This window comes from Dasypus novemcinctus, chromosome 13 (genome assembly GCF_030445035.2).
Source record: "Dasypus novemcinctus isolate mDasNov1 chromosome 13, mDasNov1.1.hap2, whole genome shotgun sequence".
NCBI classification, from domain to species: Eukaryota; Metazoa; Chordata; class Mammalia; order Cingulata; family Dasypodidae; genus Dasypus; species Dasypus novemcinctus.
In genome coordinates this window covers 52,731,412-52,741,672 of record NC_080685.1, presented here as the reverse complement: position 1 = coordinate 52,741,672, position 10,261 = coordinate 52,731,412, and the positions used below count along the sequence as shown (strand labels likewise).

Sequence of the window (10,261 nt, the reverse complement as noted above, 5' to 3'; positions counted from 1 at the left end):
AAAAGAAATAGATAAGGCCAAGCCTAAGGGCTGTGACTCCCAGCCTTGCATGGCCAGGTCCTGGCAGGAGGCAGGAGATAGAACCCATTGACCACTGTGATTGTGCATGGAGGAACTGTCATCTGGCCTGCACAGTCCCAGGGCTGCTGAGTCTGTAGAAGCTGAAATCCATCAATCACCACTTTTCAAAATGCAATGGAATGCACTAGGTAATTTGACTGACACATAGGACATGCTGGACTTATATAAAGCTGGCCCTTTTGGAAACTATCACAGCATAAAGGGATTATTACTTTTGTATAATGCTGAATCCAAAGTAGTTCTGGTACAGAACCCTCAAAAACAATGGCTGCACTTACCTGCTGCCCAGTGTGTTGCAAAGGAAAAGAAACCATTTGATGCCTGTTCACCGCAACTTGGGATCCTTCATCATAAACAGTGGGAGCAAGATATTTCATCCAGGAGAGTTGTATCATCTAGTGCTAAATCCCAAGGAACTCTTGCAGGAAAGAAGGAAGAATCTGATCCTTTATAAGACCAATCTATTAGTTTGTATCAAACATTTAAGAAAATATTTAGGCAATAGGGAAAAGTTTTGATTCCAGTACCCCTAATAACTTCTGGTGTTTGGTTTAGAGCACTTTATTATGTAGCCATAAAAGGAGTGAATGATGTTCCTATACTGAAACTAATCAGGTTACCTGACAACATAGAGAACATTCTGAAAAATGCCCAGAGTTGAAATGCACTCATGGTATATACCTTGTTTAGATTGCCACCCCTTCCTGGCACACTGACTCTGGAAGAAACATCCCTTGCTGTGAAATATTGGCATTGTCGTGGCTACATGTCAACGCTTCCCCCAATTAAGGAGTACCTACAGGGCAGTATGGAAGAGACAAAGGAGCTTATCACTGAGAAAATGGAAAAGCCAAAGCTGGACTCACTGAAAAGTCACAAGAAACCAAAGAAAAAATTTCTTTTAAGAAAAAACTGGAATAGGACCCCTTATATAAAAGATTACTGAAAATTCATGCAATTTAACTTTTGGAGACCATGATAAAAGATATATCTCCTGATTATGTTTTTTTTTTTTTTTGGTTGCCTAAAAATACCAGTCCACTGAGGATTAAAGAACCAAGATACCTTTTTTAAAGTTAAATATCACCAGAAAAATTAGTGCTTTTGAAAGGAAAAAATGAACCCAATGTAAGAATTTCATATCAACACCAAGATTAAGCAATGATCACTCTCTTATAAGTTAGAGTTCTTTTCCAAGGTTTTCTGAATCATCCTAACTTTACATTTAGTCGCTAAGACACAGACTCAAATAACTGACATGGTCTGTAGAAGACAGGATATTAATACTGGTTTTTAATCATTATGTTGATCATTAAGTTTTTATTCGTATTCAGTTCTCAATGTGGAGACAAATTGTTATCAAAGCTGCCTGTGAAAAAGAGGGTATTTAAATAGTCTTTCTATAGAAACAGCATACAACAGTTACATACCAGATAAAATATAGACTTTATTTATTTATTTATTTTAAATTTAATGACAGTTGCCTACAGTGGCATTGGACCTGAACTTAGATGTTCAAAAAACTGCCATTCTTACCCACTTTGGAGTGAAACTACTAGGGAAAAGGGGAGAGAATTAAATAGTGCTTTAATATAGCACTAAAGCCTCCAAGTCTGTAAGTAAGGAAGAATGATATCATTTTTAGTCAGTGAAAATGGCTGTTATTTAAAATATATTATAGTGAAAATAGTTCTTGCCATCTTTAAATAAAAAACAATTGTCTATTTTTTTTTAATCTGAAACTGCTCTGGCATTAGGACTTAATTGCTTCCTGCTTCACAGGTTTTAGGTTCTACCGTACTACCAATTCCCCAGTGATCTTGAGGTATGTGTTAGATATGTCTTCCTCAGCTGGAAGTCCTTGTGGCAATTTCAGTGGCTGGATTCTTATCAAATGTTTAACCACTTTCAGTTTTGCATTCACTGAAGGGATATTCTTGTGAATCGAGGAGTATGTGCCTTTTCTAATCCAAGCATCTTTATTATCTCTTTTTCCCAATATGGACGGCCTTTTATACTTTTTATTCTGGTAACAACATGCAGTTTATGAGGGTGTTCTGGATCCTCACCATATTTTTCATGATCTGCAGGTGAAATCTGAAATACTTTATCTGGAATTCTTGACCTGGTAAATTTGTGACGAATCCAGTCTGTACAAATAAGGGCCTCCACCTCTTTTGTCAAAGTCTGTAGATTGTCTGGGGGTCTCTGAACTATGGAGCACAAAATCCCTGCCATTCAGTTTGGTGATTCTCTTCTTTAGAGATTGTGAGATGTAGAAGATAAACCAAATGAGTCAAACACGTCTTAGAAATGGACAGGTTTCTCCTCCTAGCGGAGTGGATCAGCTCACATGATGTGGTTGAGTGCCTGCTTCCCAACTACGAGGTCCCAGGATTTATCCCTTGTACCTCCAGAGCCCACAGCTGAAGGGGTCGAGAAGCTAAGTTTTTCAGTTGACATGCCTCAGCCTGAATGACCCCAGAGAAAATACAGACTTTATATGAAGAAAGTGGAATTAAAATTGAGACATATGTTTGTAAATAAGATGAATTGGTGGGAGGCAGACTTGGCCCAATGGATAGGGCGTCTGCCTACCACATGAGAGGTCCACGGTTCAAACTCCCGGCCTCCTTGACCCATGCAGAGCTGGCCCACGCGCAGTGCTAATGCACGCAAGGAGTGCCCTGCCACGCAGGGGTGTCCCCCGCGTAGGGGAGCCCCACACGCAAGGAGCACAGCCCATAAGGAGAGCCGCCCAGTGCGAAAGAAAGTGCAGCCTGACCAAGAATGGTGCCGCACACACGGAGAGCTGACGTAACAAGATGACCTAACAAAAACAAACACAGATTCCCGGTGCTGCTGATAAGGATAGAGGTGGTCACAGAAGAACATACAGCGAATGGACACAGAGAGCAAACAACTAGAGGGGAGGGGGGAAGGGGAGAGAAATAAATAAATAGATCTTTTTTTAAAAAGATGTATTGGTTATATGTTAATGAAAAAATTGACTGTTTGGAAATGATTTTTACCTGAAAAAAAGAACTAGATAACCTGAATATTAAATAAATTGTTATCTGTAGGCCCATATGGCTTCTTTGGTGAATTCTACCAAAAATTTAAAGAAGATACAATACTATGTCTTTGAAAACTCTTCCAAAAAAATTGTAAAGATTAGACTACTTTTCAACTCATTCCATGAAATTGACTTTACTCTGACACCAAACCTGATGATGATGATATAAGAAAACTAAGAACCAATATCTGTCATGAATATTGACACAAAAATTCTTAACAAAATGTTAGCAAGTTGAATACAACAATATACAAAAAGGATAATACATAATGCCCAAGACAAGATTGGTTTAACATTTGAAAATCAATCTATTAATTCATCATATTATGGGAATAATTTTTTAAAAACACTATATAATCATCTCAGACGCAGAAAGAGTATTTGACAAAATCTGATATCCATTCCTGATTTTAAAACTCTCAGTAAACAACTAGACAGGAACTCCCTTAAGCTTATAAAGGACATTTGTAAAAACCTTACAGCTATTAAGTGCTTTCCTTGAGATTAGCACAAAAGTGGTTTCTACCACTTTTATACAGTATTGTTCTAGAGATTCTAGTTAGTCTATTAAAGCAAGAACATAAATAAAAGGTATCTATATTGGAAAGGAAGAGGTTAGACTGCCTATATAATTCTTCAGGAGGAAAATTCTAAAGAATCCACAAAAGTTACTAGAACAGATAATTTGTTCATTAAAGTTGAAAGATAAAAGATCAATATACAAAAATCAACAGTATTTCTACATTCTAGTAACAAAATTTTAAATTAAAAAACCCACCATTTACAGTACCATCAAAACCGATTAACCTTTTGGACGGATGTCCCACCCTCTGACTGTGTCCCGGCTGGGGCGGGGCAGTGATGGCCTTGGCGGCTGCGACCTACGCCCAGGCCACAGGCCCCTGTCGAGGAGTTCGGGCGGGGGATGTACTAGCCGGGCGTGGCGCGCGGCACATGGAAGGTGAATGATGGCCTGGTCAAAGTACAAGTGGCTTTGGGGAACATTGCCAGCAAGACAGAGAGGGTGAAAATTCTGTACAAAAAGATGGTTCCTGAGCATGCCGCTCACCTGCAGCGCTTGGCCCAGATCTACATCCAGCTGCAGGATCAGTGTGTGGAGATCACTGAGGAGTCCAAGGTTCTCCTGGAGGAATACGGCAAGATTACAACGTTTCTCTCCAGTCTGTGCAGTGGGATGAGCTGCTTTGCCAGCTAGAGGCTGCCAAGCAGGTGAAACCAGTGCAAGAGTGATGGCTGCTCCCCATCTCAGGGTGGACCAGGGTGGCCAGGCTCCAGGGCCCTGTGCCAACTGCCACTATAGCAGGGCAGAGGCCCCTCTCTGTATATGGACCCGCAGTCCACCTGTTCACACTCAGCTGAGGCTCTGAGATCAGAGGTCAGGGGTTACTGTGATTTTCACCTCCCCTCCCCTATCAGCACCCTTATTCCAGTGACAATAAACTATAGATATATATTTTAAAAATTAATGTTGGAGGATGTAGCTAGTGGTTTGAGTGCCTGCTTCCCACAAACGAAGTCCTGGTTTGGATCCCCAGTACCTCCTAAAAAACAAACAAACAAACAAACAAACAAAACAAAGCAAAGAACCCAACTCTCATTGGGGAGTGGATGTAGCTCAGTGGGTGAGTACCTGCTTCCCATGTAGGAGATCCTGGGTTCAATCCCTGGTACCTTCTAAAAACAACAACTACTACAACAAATTATTAATGACTTCGGAACGCTTTTGGCAAAAGGTGTATAAGACCTCTACACTGAAAAATACAAAATATTGCTAAGAGAAATTTTACAAGACCGAAACAAATGGACTGATTTACAATGTTCATGGGTTGGAAGTCTCACAATACAATGTTAAGAGATTTGGTTCTTACAAAAGGAATTGCAGGGAAGCGGTTATGGCTCATCTGATAGAGCATCTGCCTACCATGTGGAGGGTCCAGGGTTCGATACCCAGGCCTCCTGACCTGTGTGGTGAGTTGGACCATGTGCAGTGCTGCCATGTGCAAGGAGTGCTGTGCCACACAGGGGTGTCCCCCACATACGGGTGCCCCATGTGCAAGGAGAGCCATCCCGCTAGAAAAAAGCGTAGCCTGCCCAGGAGTGGTGCCACACACACACAGAGCAGATGTAGCAAGATAACACAACAAAAAAAGCGACACAGTTTCTGGGTGCCGCATGACAAGAATGCAAGCAGACACAGAAGAACACACAGTGAATGAACACAGAGAGCACACACGGGGGTGGAGGAAGGAGATAAATAAAATAAATATTTAAAAAAAGTTAAATAAATAAATAAATAACAAAAGGAATTGCAGTTTTAGACCATAAATCTTAAATCATTATAACTAGGCTCAAACACATCTTTATTAATCAAAATAGGAACCATTTACAATCAACACATTTTTGCCAATGAGAAATAAGGTTTTTCATTCCTGTAGCATAAAAATCTGGGATTCGGGACTCAACAAACTCTTGGAAGGCATTATCTGCATCCTGCTGGTTATGAAAGTGTTTTCCCTGCAAAAAGTTGTGAAGATACTTGAAGAAGTGGTAGTTGGTTGGGGAGAGATCATGTGAATGTGGCGGATGAGGCAAAACTTTGTAGCCCAGGGAGGCAAAGTTGGCCCAGTGGATAGGGCTTCCGTCTACCACATGGGAGGTCTGCGGTTCAAACCCCGGGCCTCCTTGACCTGTGTGGAGCTGGCCCACACACAGTGCTGATGCACACAAGGAATGCCCTGCCACGCAGGGGTGCCCCCCGTGTAGGGGAGCCCCCCACGCAAGGAGTCGCCCCATAAGGAGAGCCGCCCAGCACAAAAGAAAGTGTAGCCTACCCAGGAATGGCGCTGCACACACGGAGAGCTGACATAACAAGATGACGCAACTAAAACATTCCCGTGCCGCTGACAACAACAGAAGCAGACAAAGAAGAACACATAGCAAATGGATACAGAGAACAGAAAACTGGGGGGTGGGGGGGAAGGGGAGAGAAATAAATAAAATAAATCTTAAAAAAACAAAACAAAATTTTGTAGCCCAATTCGTTCAACTTTTGAAGCGTTAGTTGTGCTACGTGCTGTGGGGCATTGTCATGGAGAAGAACTAGGCCCTTTCTGTTGACCAATGATGGCTGTAGGTGTTGCAGTTTTTGGTGTACCTCATTGATTTGCTGAGCATACTTATCAGAGGTAATGGTTTCTCTGGGATTCAGAAAGCTGTAGTGGATCAGACTGGCAGCAGACCACCTAACAGTGGCCATGACCTTGTTTTGGTGCAAGTTTGGCTTTGGGAAGTGCTTTAGAGCTTCTTAGTCCAACTACTGAGCTGGTCATCACCGGCTGTCACGTAAAATCCACTTTTGGTTGCACGTCACAATCCAGTCAAGAAATGAAAGTTTTGTTGTTGTGTAGAATAAGAGAAGACACACTTCAAAATGACAATTTTTTAAAATTTTTCAGTCAGCTTATGAGGCACACTTACCGAGCTTTTTCACCTTTCCAGTTTGCTTTAAATGCCGAACGAACATAGAACGGTTCGTCCAGCAATTTCTCAAGTAGTTTAAGAGGGTCAGATTCGATGACTGCTCTCAATTGGTCATTGTCAACTTCCAATGGCCGACCACTATGCTCCTCGTCTTCAAGGCTTTTGTAGTCTTTGCAAAACTTCTTGAACCACCACTGCACTGTACATTCGTTAGCAGCTCCTGAGCCAAATGCGCTGATGTTGTGAGTTGTTTCCACTGTTTTACCACCCATTTGAACTCAAATAAGAAAATTGCTCGAATTTGCTTTTTGTCTAACATCATTTCCATAGTTTAAAATAAATATCAAATAAATAGTAATAAGTAATTAGTAAAAAACCATAAAGTGATAAATGCATATTAAAATGATGTATAACAAAACTACATTTATTTAAGAATGTATGCCAATGCCAAATGGCAAGTTTCAACAATGCAAATCCGCAATTACATTACTTTGCACCAATCTTAATATCGGTCCTCCCCAAATTGATGTATAGCTTCAAGGTACAACCAGAAATGGAAGAGAATGCAGAAGTGACAATAATAGTGAAAGTCCTCATTTATTAGATCTGAATTGACATTTAGAGTCAAAGTACATCCCAAAATGGAAGAGAATGCAGAAGTGATAATGAGAGTCCTCATTTATTATATCAGCATGTCAATTCATAATGTATAAACTGAAAATTTTAAGTTAAAAATGACTCAGATCTCTTCATTTCTTTCACAATGACTTTTCTTCACTAGGTACCTTTGATCAAGGACTTTAAATCTCTTCAGGGGAGAATATTTACTTGCAATTAAGTAATTTTTTCTGTTTTATTTAAATTTTTTCATTTAAATTAAGTATTAAAGTTAATAGTTTTTATTTTTAAAAAGCACTTATAAAAGTAAGAACATTTTTTCCTCTCCTTCATGGGAAGATGTTCATCTAATGTTAAGGATAATTATTTCTGAATGGTAGGGTATGGATAGTTATTTTCTTCTTCATACTTTCCTTCATTTTTTTTTTACTTCCCATTAAATATAGCAGTTTGAAGCAAGTGTTCATTTTGTTTCTGCAACCAAAATGCCAAAATTGGGGATAAACTCAGAAGGGCTAAGTGTTCAAGAGAAGACTACAGTGGTTAAGAAATATCAACAAAATTTTGGAAGTTGGGAGTGGGTGGACTAGTGATAACTGACTTTGGTGACTTAAGAAAGCTAAAATCTAAGCCTTAACACATGAGGATGGTGAATGGGGTAGGAGTAAATCCAACAGGAAGAACGTTTAACTTTGCTGCAGAGCCCTGGAATGGATCATAAATTGCTGGCAAATATATCTCTGAAGGAGGGGTAAATGTGATGTTAAACATACAAGGATTGGTTGGATTATAAAAAGAAAGGTAATTTCCAGATAATTTCTTTCACTCTCATAGAGTCTCAACCAGTTATTCTCGAAATGTGGTCTCTGGACCAGTACCATCAGCATTACCTAGAATCTTATTAGAAATGCCAAATCTCGAGGCAAGTTCCAGACCCAGTGAATCAGAAACTTTGGTGGCGGGGAACAGCAACCTGTATTTTAACAAGTCCTGCACATTCTGGTGCATGTCAGAATTTGAGAACCAACCAGTAGATTGGAGGTTTACTGTCTGGAAAGTTTGAACCAGAGCAAAGGTGAACTCAGAGACATCAGGCATAGCTGAAGATGCGAGGAATCTACTGAAAACAGGTGGAACAAGTGAAAATTTGCTTATTATAAGTAAGCTTTTAGGATTGTATTAAGTTTCCTAGGACTACTATAACAAAGTAACACAAGTCAGGTGCTTCAAATAACTAATTTACTCACCTCTTCCAGCTTCTGGTAGTCTCAGATATTCCTTTGCTTATGGCAGCATAATTCCAATCTCTGCCTCTGTCTTCACTTGGCAGTCTTCTCTTTGTGTGTCTCATTGTTCAAATTTCCCTCTTCTTATAAGGACATCAGTCATATTGGATTTAGGGTCCACCCTTATCCGGTGTGAACTCATCTTAAGTTGATTACATCTGCAAAGACCCTATTTCCAAATACAGTCACATTCATGGGTACCAAGGATGAGGAGTTAAACATATATTTTGGGGGAACACAGTTCAACCCACCGCAAGCCCCCATGTCCCACTGGGCAACAAGAATGCTGGCACCCAGAGTTTCTTTCCTTAAAGAGAGATTAAAGTAGTATTACTTAATGTGTGGGCCACAGACTAGTGCCTGTTTACCAGTCTGCAACAAAATAAGGTGCTGGTGCCAGAATGTAAATCAACTGTGTCACTAAATGCACTGTTTAGTTCAATCAACCTCTCTCCCCCATAGCAAGACTTTTTCAATGAAGGAAGCAGTATGTTGATTTACATTTCTGGTGCAAGCATTTTATATCATCATGGACAGACATCTAAACTGCATTAGACAATTTCTTTCCAAGTAAATTAACCAGCTATTTGAACCATGTCTGATATCCCTACAGTGTGGCCCACCAGTTTGACAAGCTCCAAGCACACAGATATTCTGATAAGCATTTTAGTGCCTAACTCTTAAATACAAATGGAGAGCCAAGAATTATCAGACATTTGAGGAAAGTCTCTAACACGGGAGAGACAAAAAAACAAAATGAAACAAAACAAAAAAAACACTAAAAAGGAACTTGAAGAAAACTGACCCAAGTAGGTAACAGGGAAAAAAAAAAATGACCATGAAAACAAAATCAAAGCCTAAATTTAACATCCCCATATAGACAAAAGAACAGATAGCACCTATGAAATAAGATGGTAAAGCAATTTTTAGAAAGGATATTACATTGGGAGAACAAGAAAGTGCTTTTGGAAATTGAAAATATAAAATTAAATAAGTAAAAGAGTTGGGATTACAGTTGAGGAAATCTCCCAGAAAGTAGAGCAAAAGATAAACTGAAGGAAAATGAAAGGAAGAAGTAAGAAAAGTATAAGGTCAGTTGAACCCCACCACCCAAATAATGGATTTAGAAGGAAAAGAAAAAAGCATGGAAGGAAATGTTCATGAAATATACAACAAAATTTCCTATAGCTGAAGGATAAATTTTCAGACTGAATGAGCCCATTGAGTTTCCAGCACAACAAATGAAAAAGGCCCACTCCAAGGCATATCATTGTCAAATTTCTGATGAAGAAAAGATCTCAAAGGCTTTCAGGAATAAACAGTGTCACACGCAAAGTGTAAGGAATCAAAATGTCTTCAGACTTCTCAGCAGCAATGCTTGAAGCTAAAAACCACTGAAAACAGTATGAAGGAATATTATTTCTAACTTAAAATTCTATCCCCACCAAACTATCAGTCATGAATAAGGGTAAAACTAAGTTTTTTTTTAAAAGATTTCTTTTATTTATTTCTCTGCCCTTCCCTCCCCCCCTTTGTCTGCTCTCTGTGTCCATTTGCTGTATGTTCTTCTGTGTCTGCTTGCATTCTTGTCATGTGACACCAGGAAACTGTGTTGCTTTTTTTGTTGCATCATCTTGCTGTGTCAGCTCTCCATGTGTGTGGCGCCACTCCTGGGCGGGCTGCGCTTTTTTATGCGGGG

The 10,261-nt window shown here is 39.7% G+C and overlaps 2 pseudogenes; one reads left to right on the top strand and one right to left on the bottom strand.

Annotated features, from left to right (window-relative positions):
- The first annotated feature begins 232 nt into the window (after positions 1 to 232).
- On the top strand, positions 233 to 1,002 carry LOC131280807 (protein FAM210A pseudogene; annotated as a pseudogene).
- An 832-nt stretch (positions 1,003 to 1,834) lies between these two features.
- Positions 1,835 to 2,319, bottom strand: LOC101430167 (large ribosomal subunit protein uL30m pseudogene; annotated as a pseudogene).
- Positions 2,320 to 10,261: the final 7,942 nt, after the last annotated feature.